The following is a 14,794-nucleotide window of genomic DNA, read 5'->3' as shown; positions in this document are numbered from 1 at the left end:
AGCTGTCCTACTATCAAGATTAAGAGAACTGTTTTCAGGCAATGGGATCAGGCAGCACAAGGCCCTGATACTTCTATAAAGGGAAACTCAAGAGTCTGAATTTCACACAAATTCCCAGCTACTGATCTATGGATAATATCCCAATTAACCACAGCCCAGAGCTGCGAATCTAAGAGAGAATGAAATCCCACAAAACTGAGAGAGTAGAGACTGAGGCAGGTGAACTGGCTGGAATCTGTGGGGTTAAGCATGATAGAGAGCAACACTTTGCAGAATGGGAGCTCTATAGGTCAGGGTTAAACTGTCTTATGTACAAGGGCCAGAAAATTACAGACACAAAATGAGGCCCTCAAATCTAAACAGATAATCAACTTCTGCAAGGTTGACCAACAACAGAACAGTGCTGGTCATGGGGAATTGCAAAAAAGCAGCATCTGGGGACATCCATCCAATTAGAGAGTTTGCCTTAACAAGTAGCTGAGATACCAGAAAGACCTCAGAATAAGAATCACATCCTAACAAAGGTGAAACCCAAATCCTGAAGAATATCCTTCAAAAATGTTATAAAATTTGAGCATTGCTAACTGAGTGAGACTAGGAAACACCTTCGGCTTCCCTTGGGTCTCCATCAAGAAAGTATGAAAACAAGTCTAAATAAATTCAAAAGATCCATCAATGACTAAACTGCCAGTTTAAGAAAAAAATAGAAAAATGTAACAGAATTCTACATTTCTGTAAGATAGTATCCACAATATCCAGTACTTAATTAAAAACAACAAGAGCAACACCAAAAACAGCTGTCATCAACAAAGCAGCTAAGAGGATTGACTCAGTGGGGAAAGAACAGTCTTTTGAACAAATAATGCTGGGACAACTGGATAGGTAGCTACATGGAAAACACTGAAGTTGGACTCCTACCCTCACATCAAACACAAAAATTAGCTAAGAATGGATCAAAGACTTAATATTAACTAAAGTCACATAACACTTAAGAAAAAACATAAGTGTACATATTCATGACTTTGGAGTAGGCAATGGTTTCTTAGATATGACACCAAAGCGCGCGTGCGTGCAAACACACACAAAAAGATACGTTGTACTTCATTAAAATCAAACACTTCTGTGCTTTAAAAAAAAAAAAAAAAAACCATCAAGAAAGTGAGAAGACGATCCACTGAATGGAAGAACATGTTTATAAATCATATTTCCTTTGCAAAAAACATTTTATTTATTTATTTATTTTTGAGAGAGAGCAAGTGAGAAGCATAGTGGGGAGGGGCAGAGGGTGAGGGAAAGGGACTTCCCACTAAAGAGGGAGTACTATATGGGGTTCTATCCCAGGATCCTGCGATCATGGCCTGAGCCCAAGGCAGGTGCTTAACATACTGAGCCACCTACACGTCTCTATAAATCATATTTCTGATAAGAAACTTGTATCCAGAATATATCAAGAACTCTTACAACTTAATTAAAAGACAAAGTACTCTTTTAAAAATGAACAAAGGCTCTAAATAGATATTTCTTAAAAAGAGATCAACAAAAGGCCAATAAGAATAAAATTTAAAAACAAATGCTCAACACCATTAGCCAGCAAACAAAACCCAAGCTGCAATGAGATACAACTTCACACCCACAAGGGCGGCTATTATATAAAAAAGACAGATAAGTCAATTTATGGAGAAACTGAAACCCTCATACGTTGCTGGTAGGAATGTAAAATAATGCTATCCCTTTGACAAAGGGTTTGGCAGTTTCTCAAAAATTCAACACGTAGTTACCATAACCTAGCAATACCGTTCCTAGGAATCTACCGAAGAGAAATAAAACGTGAAGTTCCCAGAAGCTTCACACAAAAAGGCTCATAAATGTATTAACCGCAAATAACCTTCCCAAGGTGGAAACAACCCAAATGCCCATAAACAGATGAACAAAGAAAATACCGAGTACCTGTGAAAAAGCGTACTTGTTCACAAAAAAGAAGGATGGTCGGCCTTGGCGCGTGCGCACTCCCTGCTGCTGGAGCAGGCTGAGCCCGCGCAGGATCTCAGGCGCCTGCGCAGTTACGCTGGTGGCGGTGGCGGGAAAGCTCCCAGGGGGCGGAGCTCGTTTTGAGCCTCCGTGAGATGCCCTGCCCTGACTGGGTAAGACGAGGGAGGTGTGATGGTCAGGACGCTGTGCAGACAGGTGTCAGAACCCCAAGGAAAAGACGTCAGATCTTTCACGGAGTTTGTGGCGGCCTTACGGGTGCCTTTCATGAATACTTCCGCTTAGACTGTCGCTGAAACCTTTCCTTTCGGGTAGCCTCGCTGCTGGTCCTCCGTGCTCGCTTCGGTGGTCTGCGGGAAAGCCCAGGCAGCAAACTCATCGCAAAGGTAAAATCCCCTGCCCTGAGCGTGCGACCACCTCGCGGTTTAGCCTTGGGTTGCCGGTTTAGCCTTGGCTACCGCTTACCCTGGCGGGCAGACCCTTGAAAGGGCACCTCTTTTGGGAAGCCCGACCCCAAAACACGAGACTGAGCCCTCTCCCACCGACGTGAGCCTCCGCCTCTCGACAGCGCTTCCTCCTGACCTTTCTTGTGCAGTCCCAGCCTGGTCCACTGCCTGGAATGGAACACAACTAGGAAATATGAATTTACTAGCATAGGGCTATGAAATTATAGGTTTGTTAAGAGCCATAATGCTGTGTGTAGTGCCAGACACGGAATGGGTGTGTGTGTGTGTGTGTGTGTGTGTGTGTATGTATATATATAAAATGAGTCACCTATGGCCACGAGTTTCCCCAGTGTTGCCAGAATTTTTTAATGGCCCCCAGTAAGGAATACTGCTTCTCATGGAGCTGAATTCACGAAAATATTAGGAACCCTTTATTATGCATTATATTCTAACTTTGTGCTTATGTTAAAATGTCTTTATAAAATTAAGATGTGTATAATAGGGGTTTGGGGTAAATTTGATAATCCATTTGGCAAAATAAATGATATCTCCTTTTTTACACACCACCACCCCAAATTGAAGTTTTGTTACATAGTACAACACGATGGAAAAAAAGCCAGGCATAAGAGACATTATGTGTATTATTTTTATTAAATGTGTGGAATAAGAAAAGCTGCAGAGATTAAAAGTAGATCAGTGGAGGAAGACAGAATGACTGCTAAAGGGTGCATGGTTTCTTTTAGGGGTGATCAGAATATTCTTAAATTGATTATGGTGATGGCCTAACGTGAATATACTAAAAGCAACTGCCTTGTTCATTTTAAATAAATGGTTTAATTATATAGTATGTTAAATTTAATTCAATAAAGCTTATACCTCCCCATCAATGATCATACAAAGAAACAAAAGTGTATATGTAATCCGTAGACTATGGAAAAGCAGTCACTAAAAATCAAACCTGAATGGTACAGTCTAACAGGGGTTAGACTGAGCAAATACACATTTAAGGCATCCATTACAAATAACTTAATTAAAGGAAAAATATCTGAATTAATTATAAATGTTAATCTTACCAGATAAATGGAGGTGATGATAAATAGAAAATAAATCTAGAATTAACTAAAACTATAGATAAAAAGAGAGCCAGTAGATTGAGGACAAATCTCAATTATCAATTTGAAAAACCTAGGGATAATGATTGAAGAAAAATGAACAGAGTCAGGAACTGAGTGGGACAATACCAAATAACACATTGGGACAGAGAAAACATTCTGGAAAATAATCAGCTAAAGCCTTTAAAATTCTATGAAAATTACATTTAGGTTACAGTAGCTGAGCAAAACACCAATGGCATAAATATAATCACCAGGTACATTAAGGGAAATTAGTAAGAAAATCAACTGAAACCTTAAAAGCAACCAGAAGGAAAAAAACAAAAACAAAAACAAAAGTTTCGTGCGGGTAAACAATGGTTAAGAGTTATTGCTGACTTTTTATCAATAATAGTAAAGCCAGAAATAATCAGTGATATGCTTAACATACTGATGAATTTATAATATGTTGAGGTAAAAGATATCATAAAAGAAGACGAGATATTAAATAGAGTTGTACCGTTTAATTATATTTACAAAGATGAAAGTGGGAATTTGGACATGAGGCTCTTAAGTGAGAAAGGAGCTATAAATTATTTGTGTGAAGATGATTAAGTGTCTCAGAGATTTAATTCTTGGACAGAGTTCTTAGTATTATTCTAGACATTGTACAGTAAGTACAGACTACATCACTGAACAAATAGGCTTTGTCCCTGTTTGAAGTAAGGACAAAAGCAGAAGGCAATTGTGAAGAGTCTTGTAAGGAAGATAATTATACTGATGTTTATTTAATTAGAGTTGAAATAAGTAATAAGGAATATTAAAGTGTAAAATTTGATAAGGATTATGTGGAGAGTTATTTTGATAGTGATATAAAGCAAGAAGATGTTATGTAAAATTTAGCAAATATTTCCATAATGATGTTTCTGTTTTGTTTTATCCCCAATTTATGGGGACCTATTTTAAGGCAATAGCAATCTTGTTCACATTTGGATCTGTTTGCTATACCTAGCCCTGTATCTGACACAGCACAAAATACACCTTCAAAGATCATGGTGTTTTCAACAAGAGAAGCAAATTCCATAATACAGTAAATCCTAGATAGATTACTGTCAGATTATATGTCAGGTCTTTAAAAAAAATGATAACTAAGTTAACATTTTCTGGGTGGAGAATAACACCCAGGCATATTTTCAAGATGCCCAATTTTGAGGTCATATATTTAGAAAGAGCACACTTTCTATAGTCCTTTTCTTAAATGTCCTTTTATGTTAATAAATTTAAATATTAGGAGAAATTTGTTCTCCTGGCATTCAGGAAACTTTCTGGTGTTTCTTTTGTGAATACTTTCTTGACTTGGGGACTCAGTGTTCTCTGTTTTTCTTATTTAGCTCAATTTTAATTATTAAGTAACAGTGAGAAATATTAAATTTTTCAAAAATGAAAACTAGATACCTGATTATTTTATTTTATGATACCTAAAATCTAAAAGTCTAATTTTTTATTTAACTATATTCTATTTTATTTTGTAGCATAATATAGAAAATAACATAAAGTATGTATTACCATACTAATTTTAATTATACATTCCTTAAATTGCCATTGTCTTATAAGATTCTTTTTCACCTTTGGTCATTTGAAACTATTTAGATGTTTGAAAGAAAAATTCAATTTTCATCTCAAAGTTTTCTTTTTCCGATGATTGGCTATTTCCAAAGTATACAATGATGCCAGAAAATTTTTCTGATTCAAATAATTCATTTTAACACATATTTATTTTATTGTGTTAACATAGTTAAATTTTTTTTTGGAACTGTTAATGGAAAGAAAGGAAAGGAATTTGTTCAGATTATTTTTAATGTTTAAATTGAATCTATTAACACAGCTAGCAAACATATGGCAAAGGAAAATGTTTACATTTCAGCAAAATTCTTTCCTCTTTTCAAATCTTAGCAATTACATATAGTTTTTAGGTCCATAATACAAAAGCGATTGCCATACATTTGACTAAATAGGAAATGAATGGCTGAGGGCATTAGTATTAATACTAAATCTTTCACACCTAGATTACTTGAATTTCTACCAATCAAGCTAGTTGTTTTAGTTACTAATCCATAGACAAAGACTCTATCACATATCCATTAATTTATCTAAAAGTATTCATGGAGTCTTTATGATTATACTAGATAACAAAAATTCAAAAATAAAATAAAACACAATCCTTGTTATGAATATTTTCACCATTTAGTCTGGGGAATATTCTTCTAAAGAAAAAAAATAATAAAATATGATAACTGCATCAGTAGGATTGGGTGATGTTGGCCTAAAATAGGTACAGTTTCCTAAGTTCCTATATTTATAATCATCAGTGTTACACAGTTTGTTATCTGAGAATGGTTGAGAGATACAGAGATGGTATTAGTATTTTAATTTGGAGCTGTTAAGAGAGTTTAGAAATGTCTGTTGATACATAAATTATAATGTACATCTCCAGGTATACACCAGCCTGAGTGTAATCAACATGAATCATAAATAAAAATAATACATTCAACTATCTATGATGCAATTTCTAACAAAAAATCTTTTTTTTTCCCCCAAATCTCAAAATTATGAAAAGCAGGACACTTCTTGGTTAGGGTTTATTAGTGAAAACTCATAGATGTTAACCATCCTGTAGGTAAAAGTCATACCTAAATATTCTCTATCAGGTATCAATAAACTTTTTTCTAAAGGGCTTGGTAGTAAATATTTTTGACTTTGTGGGCCATATGGTGTCTATTGCAATGACTCACTCCTACCACTGAGCAAAAGCAATCGTAAAAAATGAACAAATTGGTATGACACTTTTTGGCCCAGTGGCAAGCCGGATTTGGTCCACTGATTGTAGCTATTCCATTTCTATATGTGTATTCCCACAGCTAGCACTGTAGAGGTGTTGTTTAGTATCTCAACTAACATGAAAACTATGTCTTCACTTAAAGAACATAGACACTATATAAATCATTGGATTTGCTTCCTGGTTGCATTTTCTGGTACTAATCATGTTTTTTAAAAATTTTTTAATTTAATAGAAGTTAGTAGTGAGAATAAAAAAACAATAAACAAAGTAAAATTCTTTTAGAATAGCTTATCCTAAAAACTGTCTTATGATTTCCCCCAATATGCAATACCATAAGCAGAATGTTTAAATGTTATGTCAGAAGTGTTCCATGTTAAATTCAGTTTAATGAATATCTCTTAAACAAAGGTTGAGGTTAAATGTTAGACCTTTGTCAAAATATGCATGGTGATATTGAAGAAATTGTGTACTGTGACATCTAAAAGAGGAATTGACTACTTTAAATGATTCCTCATATTTATTTTACTACTAACTTCTAACTTCTAACATCTGTATAGAAAAAAACACATCAGGTAGATATGATATGTATGAATAGTTTGGGGCTGGCTTATGTCACTTAGTTTATAAAATTCTTTGATTCATTTATGTACAGTCATAAATAATCACTTGAAATATGGCAAAGAAGCATAGTCAGTTGGCTACAAAAACATGGTTATTTATAAAGTTATATGCACACACACCAACTGATTTGATCAAGAAATAAAATACTCATTATATCACTTCTTATGTCAACATTGAAGATAAACAATGAAGATATTTTAACTGGCATTTGGCTTTGGACAGTGGAGTATTATGCCATTTTTTATTAGAAAATAAAATGTACAAATTCTTAATGGTGACTAACATAATAAAAAAAGAAAAAATCTCTATGATTCTTTACAACATGGATAGTTACCTTAAAATATTGTAAAAAGTGTTCAGAAGAAGAATATTGGAATATATTTTAGGAAAGACATAAAAGTTTCTAGTAGTTAAGGAAAAAATGAACTGTCTTTAAGCTATGCATGCATTGTCTTTAAGAGATAAGCTTTGTGTTACTCTGCTCTACTGTAATTAAAAGAATTGTTAATTCATTGTGCAAAGAGGAGATGGCTCTTTATTTTAGACAGCTAAAATATATAAAGAAAAAACAAGTTAAAGGTTAATGGAGGAAAACAGAAAACTAAAGGATTAGGATCTGAGAAAATGTACCTACAGGAAGATGAAGTTTTCTATATTCTCTGTGCCCCCAGAGAAATCTGCAGATTCCTCTACTTCAGTATTTCAGTTCACTGTTGTAATTATCTATGTACTCTAGTCTTCTCAACTGCACTGAAGAATCCTCCAGGGCAGAAACCATATTTCTTAGTTCTTATATCCACGGTTTTTAGTGTAGTAGCTGACCCATAGTTGGTTCTCAATAAATCTTGGTTGAGTGGATATATTGCCTGATTACAGAAGGGATGACAGACTGAATGTGTGCTTTCTTTCCTCTGGTAGTAAAGGGTTTTGGTTTCCCTCCCAGATAATGCCATTAGCAGTCGGCCATTGTCCCTATCCTCCAGCTGCAGTGCCTGTGGACTATTGGTTTACAACTTTGCCCTTCTCTACAGACTTGCCTCAGCTTAAAGGTGGTTCAGAGGATGGTGTTATGTTTTTACTCTAGACGTGAATTTCACCAGCTAAAAAACTTTAGGTAGCAATGATTAATTTACAGTGCTGACAGGATAATTAAAATTAATTTATAAAACTCACATGCATGCCCAGTGTAATTATGCATAGTAAAATTTCTACAAGTATGTGCAGCATCCCCAAAATAAGTGGTACATATTATTTCTAGGGAAAGAAATGTTCCTAAATTCATGTTGCTTTATTAATGAGTCGTGCAGTTAATGAGAAAAAAATCTTGTAATTTTTTTCCAAAATTGATTCTCTACTAAGATAAATCTTCAACTTCTGAAAATGTAGGAATTATATTGACTTGCAAATTTGTTTTATTAGAGTAGGAATATATATTATTTCCTTCACAAAGTTTATGAGACCAGTTAATATTTAAAATGTTGGGAAAGTAACATGACAAACTGCAATTTCTTTACTGCTCACCACTCAAAGCAATTTATGTATTCAAATAAGTCAGAAACAACTTTCTGTTTTCACTTAAAATATTTCATCATGTCACCTACCTACCATTATAGTTCAAGATGCTGATACTTACTTGAATATCACCCTAAGCTGAAGAGTTCAGTTAATTATTTTATTTGGCTATCAGTGTGCAACTCATATTCAAGTTTCTAAATAGAAAAACAACAACAACAACAACAAACCCAAAACCCTATAAGTGATATAGCTTATAAGATGTGGTAATGATATTGCTAACTTCCATTTCAGTCATTGTTAATTTGGAGGAGGGAAAATATGTTAAAAAAAATTGAAAAAAAATTAAATGTATTATTTAATTCAGAAGCCAGGAAGTAGAAGTTACATTTAATGCAGAAGTAGACAATTGCTGTTAGGGGCACCATGCACCAAGGCTGCTAAGTATTTTGCACTTTTGACCTTGAAAAAATCCACTTTGATGTTGCAAATCAATCTTTCTTTCCTTCCCTCCTTCCTTCCCTCCTTCCTTGAATGATTCTCAGCAGAGAGGAGACAATGGACTCCAGAAAGAACAAATTGAAAACATCTAAATCAACTGAAGTACTCAAGTTGGATTTATTATTAAATTAAGTAATATTTTCTTACATGGAGGATAAAGTGAAGAGGAAGACTCAGTGTTGACTTAGCAGCATTAAAAATTATTGGAAATTAAAATTTAGTATGTTATTAAAAATAAATAGATGTAATTTTCAGATATAAAATCAGGCATATTTTTGTACATTATTTTAACAGCATAGTAACTGTAGTATAGTATTATAGTATTTTAAAATTAGGTACAAGAAGAAAATAAAGACAATGAAATTCAGTTAAGAATGTTAGGTCCAGAGAACTAACATTACAAAATATTGAAGCTACTTAAAATTAGAAAAACTAGAGATGAAAGTAAATGACGAAGAACATTCAGCTATACCATTTATCAAAGACATCACTTTTCCAGTAGTTAGGTTTTATGAACAATATCTTTAGAGTATTTCCTCATATATGGTACCTTTCTGGAAGAAAGAAAAAAATGCAAAAGAACCAAATGCATATAATTATTTTCTCACTTTTAGTAAATAATCCCATTTCCAAGGTAAATGCAAATGGTTAAGCTTAAAAACTGAAGAACTACTTAATGTGACAGCAGACATGAAAAACTTGCTATAAACCAAACAGGGCAGATTTCCTTGCTCAAGACCTGGTAGTGCAAATTCACTTAATGTCAGCAGAGCTAATTCCAGCAGAGTTGACACTAGGGTGATTCAGACCTTAATCCGTTTATATAGTCAATTTGGAGAGTCAAAGTCTTTGTTATATCTAGAAATATATTTCTTAGACATAGTGTTGTCTCAATTTTGAGGGAAAAATATTAAATGTATCTGAAGTTTCTGTGAAGTTTTATTAGGTCTGTTTTGTGCTTGTTTTCTATTTAAAAACAGAAATTTAAAAAAATGCTAAAGTCTGTTATTTTTCTACTGTTTAAGGTTACTTTTAAAAAGGTGACAGAATGTGTAATTCCAATAAAATCCTAGGCCGTCCATAAAAGACATATGTAAGTTTATTCTCTACGTAAAAAATAAGCCTATAATGTGATGGAGAATATCATAAAATGTTAAATAACTTTTTGTGTCACCAAATGTATTCTTCTCTATCATTTTCATAGAAAATTTTTCATTCCTTACTTTCTTATCAGTACATACTTAATTCAAGATTAAGTTGTATGTTAGAATGAATATTTATGTAATAGACTCATAAAATGGACAGTCTACATTATATCCACCTTTCTCTTGTCAGAGAATTAAGAAATCAATACTACTTTTGCCAGAAACTATCAGAAGAAATAAGATAATCTAAGAAAATCTAGTCTAAATTGCACAACATACAAATATGTATCTGAATATATATGAAAATATATGTATATGTATGATGGTTTTGAAATAGCCAGGGATATTTTGAAATTCCTGTCATCAAGGGGTGGAGTTATTTTTTTGGTTTTTGCTCTGAAACTATAAGAGTTCCTTATATATTTTGAATATTAACTTTTTATCAGATATATGGTTTGCAGATATATTCTCTGATTTTATAAGTTGCTTTTTCACTCTGTTGATCATTTCCTTGGCTGTGCAGAAACTTTTAGTATGATGTAGCTCTACTTGTTTGCTTTTGCTTTTGTTGCTTGTCTTTTGGTGTTGTATCCAGGATACGATCATCGAGATAATGGTCATGAAGGTTTTCCTCTGTTTTCTTCCAGAAATTTTATAGTTTCAGGTCTTGTGTTTATTTTTTTTTCCATTTTTTTTAAAGATTGAGAGAGTATGGAGCAGGTGGTAGTGAGGAGAGGGGGTAAAGGGAGAAAGTGAGAAACTTAAACAGACTCCACCCTGAGTGCAGAGTGTAGGGTCGAGGCAGGGCTCCATCTCACAATGCTGAGATCATGACCTGAGCCTAAACCATGAGTCCGCCATTTAATGGACTGGGCCACCTAAATTCCCCTCAGGTCTTATGTTTAAATCTTTAAATCATTTGTGGGTTATTTTTGTGCATGGTGTAAGATAAGGGTTCACTTTAATTCTTTCACATGTAGATAATCTAGTTTTCCTAAAATCATTTGTTGAAGAGAACATCCTTTGGCCTTTGTGTGTTCTTGAAATGTTTGTTGACTATCAGTTGACTGTGTAGGAGTGGGTGTATTTCTTGAGCTTTCTGTTCTGTTCCATTGGCCTGTATATCTGGTTTTATGTATATCTGTATTATGTCTATCTGTATATCTGTTTTTTTTTGCCAGAATCTTGCCATTTTGGTTATTGTAGCATTGCAATATAGTTTGAATTATGCAATCAGGAATGTGATACTTCTAGCTTTGTTCATTCTCATGATTGCTTAGAAATGTACAAATGACTTGAATAAACATTTCTCCAAGCAAAGACAGGAAAATAACCAACAGGTATATGAAAAGATGTCCAATATCATTAATCATCAGGGAAATTCAAATCAAAAGCACAATGAGATATTATTTCACATTTGTTTTAATGGCAATCATCAGACAACACCACCACCATATAACATGTGTTGGCAAGGATGTGGAGAAATTGGAAACACTGCATACTGTTGTTAGGAATCTAAAATGGTGCAACTTCTATGTAAACCAGTTTGGAAGTTCCTCAAAAAATTAAAGATACAACTACCATAACATCTAGCAATCCCACTTCTGGGCATATATCCAAAAGAGTGAAATCAAGATCTTAAAGCAATATCTATACTCTGATGTTTATTACAGAATTATTCATTATAATATATGAAATATATGAAATATATGAAAACAAACTAAATGTCCATTGATAGATAAATGGATAAAAATGTGATATAAAGAATACTAGCCAGTGTAAATAAAAGGGATATTTCATTTAAATATGATTAAAGTAGAAATACTAAATTGCTGTGAATTTCAGTATTACTCACATTTCTGTCTTTCACTAACAATATTTGTATATACTCTTGGCAGTATAGTCTCAAATAATGGGTTAATGGGTGGAGCATTTGTGTGTGTATGCCTTCAAGGGGGCAAATGTTTTACTAAAGAAGAGAAACAGTAAAAGTGGAAATAGAAACGTATAAATGGGCATTGTAATTCATTTTATAAAGTAATTGAAGGTGTGACTTGAAAACAGATGTGAATTTGAGGAGTTTAAGTAGTGCAAATGATTGCGAGTTCTCTAAGGATGTGACGTTTAATCTGAAACCTAAAACACTGAAAAGAACTGGTCATTCAGAGTTCCTAGAGAAGAAAGTTGTAAGTTTGAGGCACCATGAAGCACTAAAGGTCTTCTACAGGAAAAAACTTAATCTGTGTCCGGATGGAAGGGAAATTAAATAATAGTTGAGTGAACACTAGTGAGACAACACATTTTACGTATTTGTACATTATCTAAACATCCTTATCTCAAAAGTGACATATTTTTACTGAAGATATGTTCTCAAAAACTATCGGACTGCCAGGATGTTTATAAAGCCATTAACACCTATAGGAAATCCATTCTGGTCAATTTAGATACTGACTGGGAATTGTTTGTATTGGCTGGTTTTACATTCACCAAATAAGACACACATGAACTGAAAAATTGTGACATCTTTAATTTATCAGTCTGTAATTTACTTATTAGAAAACAAATGTTTACAAAATGATAGATAGCTATATGCTAATAAATTTATACAGACAATGATGGCTGCTCCCTAGGATATTTTTTAGTCAACACTAATTGAGAAGGAAGTTTATATCTGAGAAAAGGGCATCTTTTATATGAAAGGAAACAATCAACTCTAGGTATTATTCTCTATTCACTAGAAAACAGAAATATATAAAAAATTTTCACTTAAACTTTTCCTTTAAAAGACACAGGAAAGAGGGAATACCTGAGTGGAATCCCATGAAAAGTTAGGAGATCAATGGGTTTCAAATCTTGGTGGGGTTAAAATATTGCAGCCAAAATACTGGAGAATATTGTTGCTAAAAACATACAATATGGTGGTCAGTGAGTATGATGTTTTAAATTAAAATTTTGGAGAGCTAGATGACAATTTATTATGACAATGCTAAAGGTATGCCCATAGAAGTCATTAGATAGGACAAAGTCAGGTCTTTAGTAAGTATTAAATACCTGGGTTTTTTAAGGTACTTTTAATAGCAAAACTGGGAAAACTCATTGCTTATCAGTAGATTGCTAAGAAAAAAAAAAAAACATTATTTTGTATAAAATACAAAATACAAAATAATGCCATTGCCATGACCATGGAAAATTTGATAAATAGTAAAGACAGTTTACAAAACAGCATGTATATCATTTTTTGGAAGATTAAGTACATAAATGTGTATATGTTTGCTGATCTTTGTAAAAATATAAAGAATAATAATGCTTGGTAGGATGATCAAAAGTGAGTCATCAGTCATTATATCTTTAATTTTTAATGAACATATACATTTTTGATAAAACAGCAAAATATCTTTGCAAACATTTAATATTCAGATGAATATTGAACACATTTTAAAAATTTAAAAATCGCAATTTTTTAATTAGTTCAGATTCTCTTCTTTCTTTCAAGTAGAAGGAATTTTTTTAGGTAAAGCTTCCTCATCACTCAACATTTTCTAATATTTCTAAATATCCAGTGATTGTTTCTACTTGGACATGGGCAACACTACTTCAAGGTACCTCTCTAATTTATCTTCAAAATGCAAATTTTGATTATTTTATTGTATTATTTACTCTGAGATACAGATTTCCTATTGCCCCACTATTTTGTGCACTACAAAAATTAATATAACAGTGTTGTCAACCATTAATGATGGACAGTGGACTTCATTTTTCTTTCTCTCCACAGCCACTGGAGCTGAACCTTTCTCCCACTCTTTTGAACACAGCTTTGTTTTATTCTGTATTTGTTCAAAAGAAAAAATTCAGTTATATAACTCTTATGCTGTAAATGTAATTTCTTTATACTTAAAGCTAAACTGATCTGAAGCTAGTGACAAAACTTTAAATAAAAGCACATAATTAAAGTAATGCTTAAATATGAAAAAAGATATATTTGCATATCTCTGCACATGATTAAATGCTGCTGCTTAATCATGGTTAATAAACATATGATAGAGCAAGAAAATGTAAATTTTTTCTTCCACTCATAACCAAGAGAATTAGATTGTAAAAGGAGGATTTATTGATGATTCATGGAAATCAATTTCTTTAAAAAGCATTTTAAGGACATAAACAAGCATTGTGGTTACCCAGGGCAAAATTAAGCATAAAAACATATTGCCTCTGAGGCAGAACAAAATCGTTTCTTGCAGGGAACAATATTGCATAGTCGCAGCATGAGCTTTGCATTCTATTTCATGGAAGAGACTGAGGAAAGGAAAAACATAAGCTTCTGTCCATGATCACAGAAATCTAAAAGTCCTGATTTCGATATGTGTGTTGGAGTTAGAAAACTAGGCTTACTGTATGTAATTGGAAAGTTAATTAGTATCATGTTTCTATTACTCGGTTGTAGCTAAAGCATTCATTTTACTTAAAAATAATGGGTAATGTTATGATTAAGTACTTGGACTATTTTTTGAATCTCCCCTTGTTAAGTTGGCATAAACAAAACTCTTATTTTACTTTTTACATGTCACAAAGGAAACATTTAGTTTTAAATGTTTTCATAATGCTGTTTGCGGTAGTTGATAGATGAAACCATATGGCAAATACAGTGACATATTT

At 33.1% G+C, this 14,794-nt stretch overlaps 1 pseudogene; it reads left to right on the top strand.

Annotated features, from left to right (window-relative positions):
• The first annotated feature begins 2,123 nt into the window (after positions 1–2,123).
• Positions 2,124–14,794, top strand: part of LOC101693094 — a 91,536-nt pseudogene continuing 78,865 nt past the window's right edge.

The sequence above is a fragment of the Mustela putorius genome, unplaced genomic scaffold (assembly GCF_011764305.1).
Source record: "Mustela putorius furo isolate JIRA1106 unplaced genomic scaffold, ASM1176430v1.1 tig00000508_pilon_pilon_pilon, whole genome shotgun sequence".
NCBI lineage: Eukaryota > Metazoa > Chordata > Mammalia > Carnivora > Mustelidae > Mustela > Mustela putorius.
The sequence above is the reverse complement of the archived record's forward strand: the minus strand, read 5'-3'. Positions and strand labels throughout refer to the sequence as shown.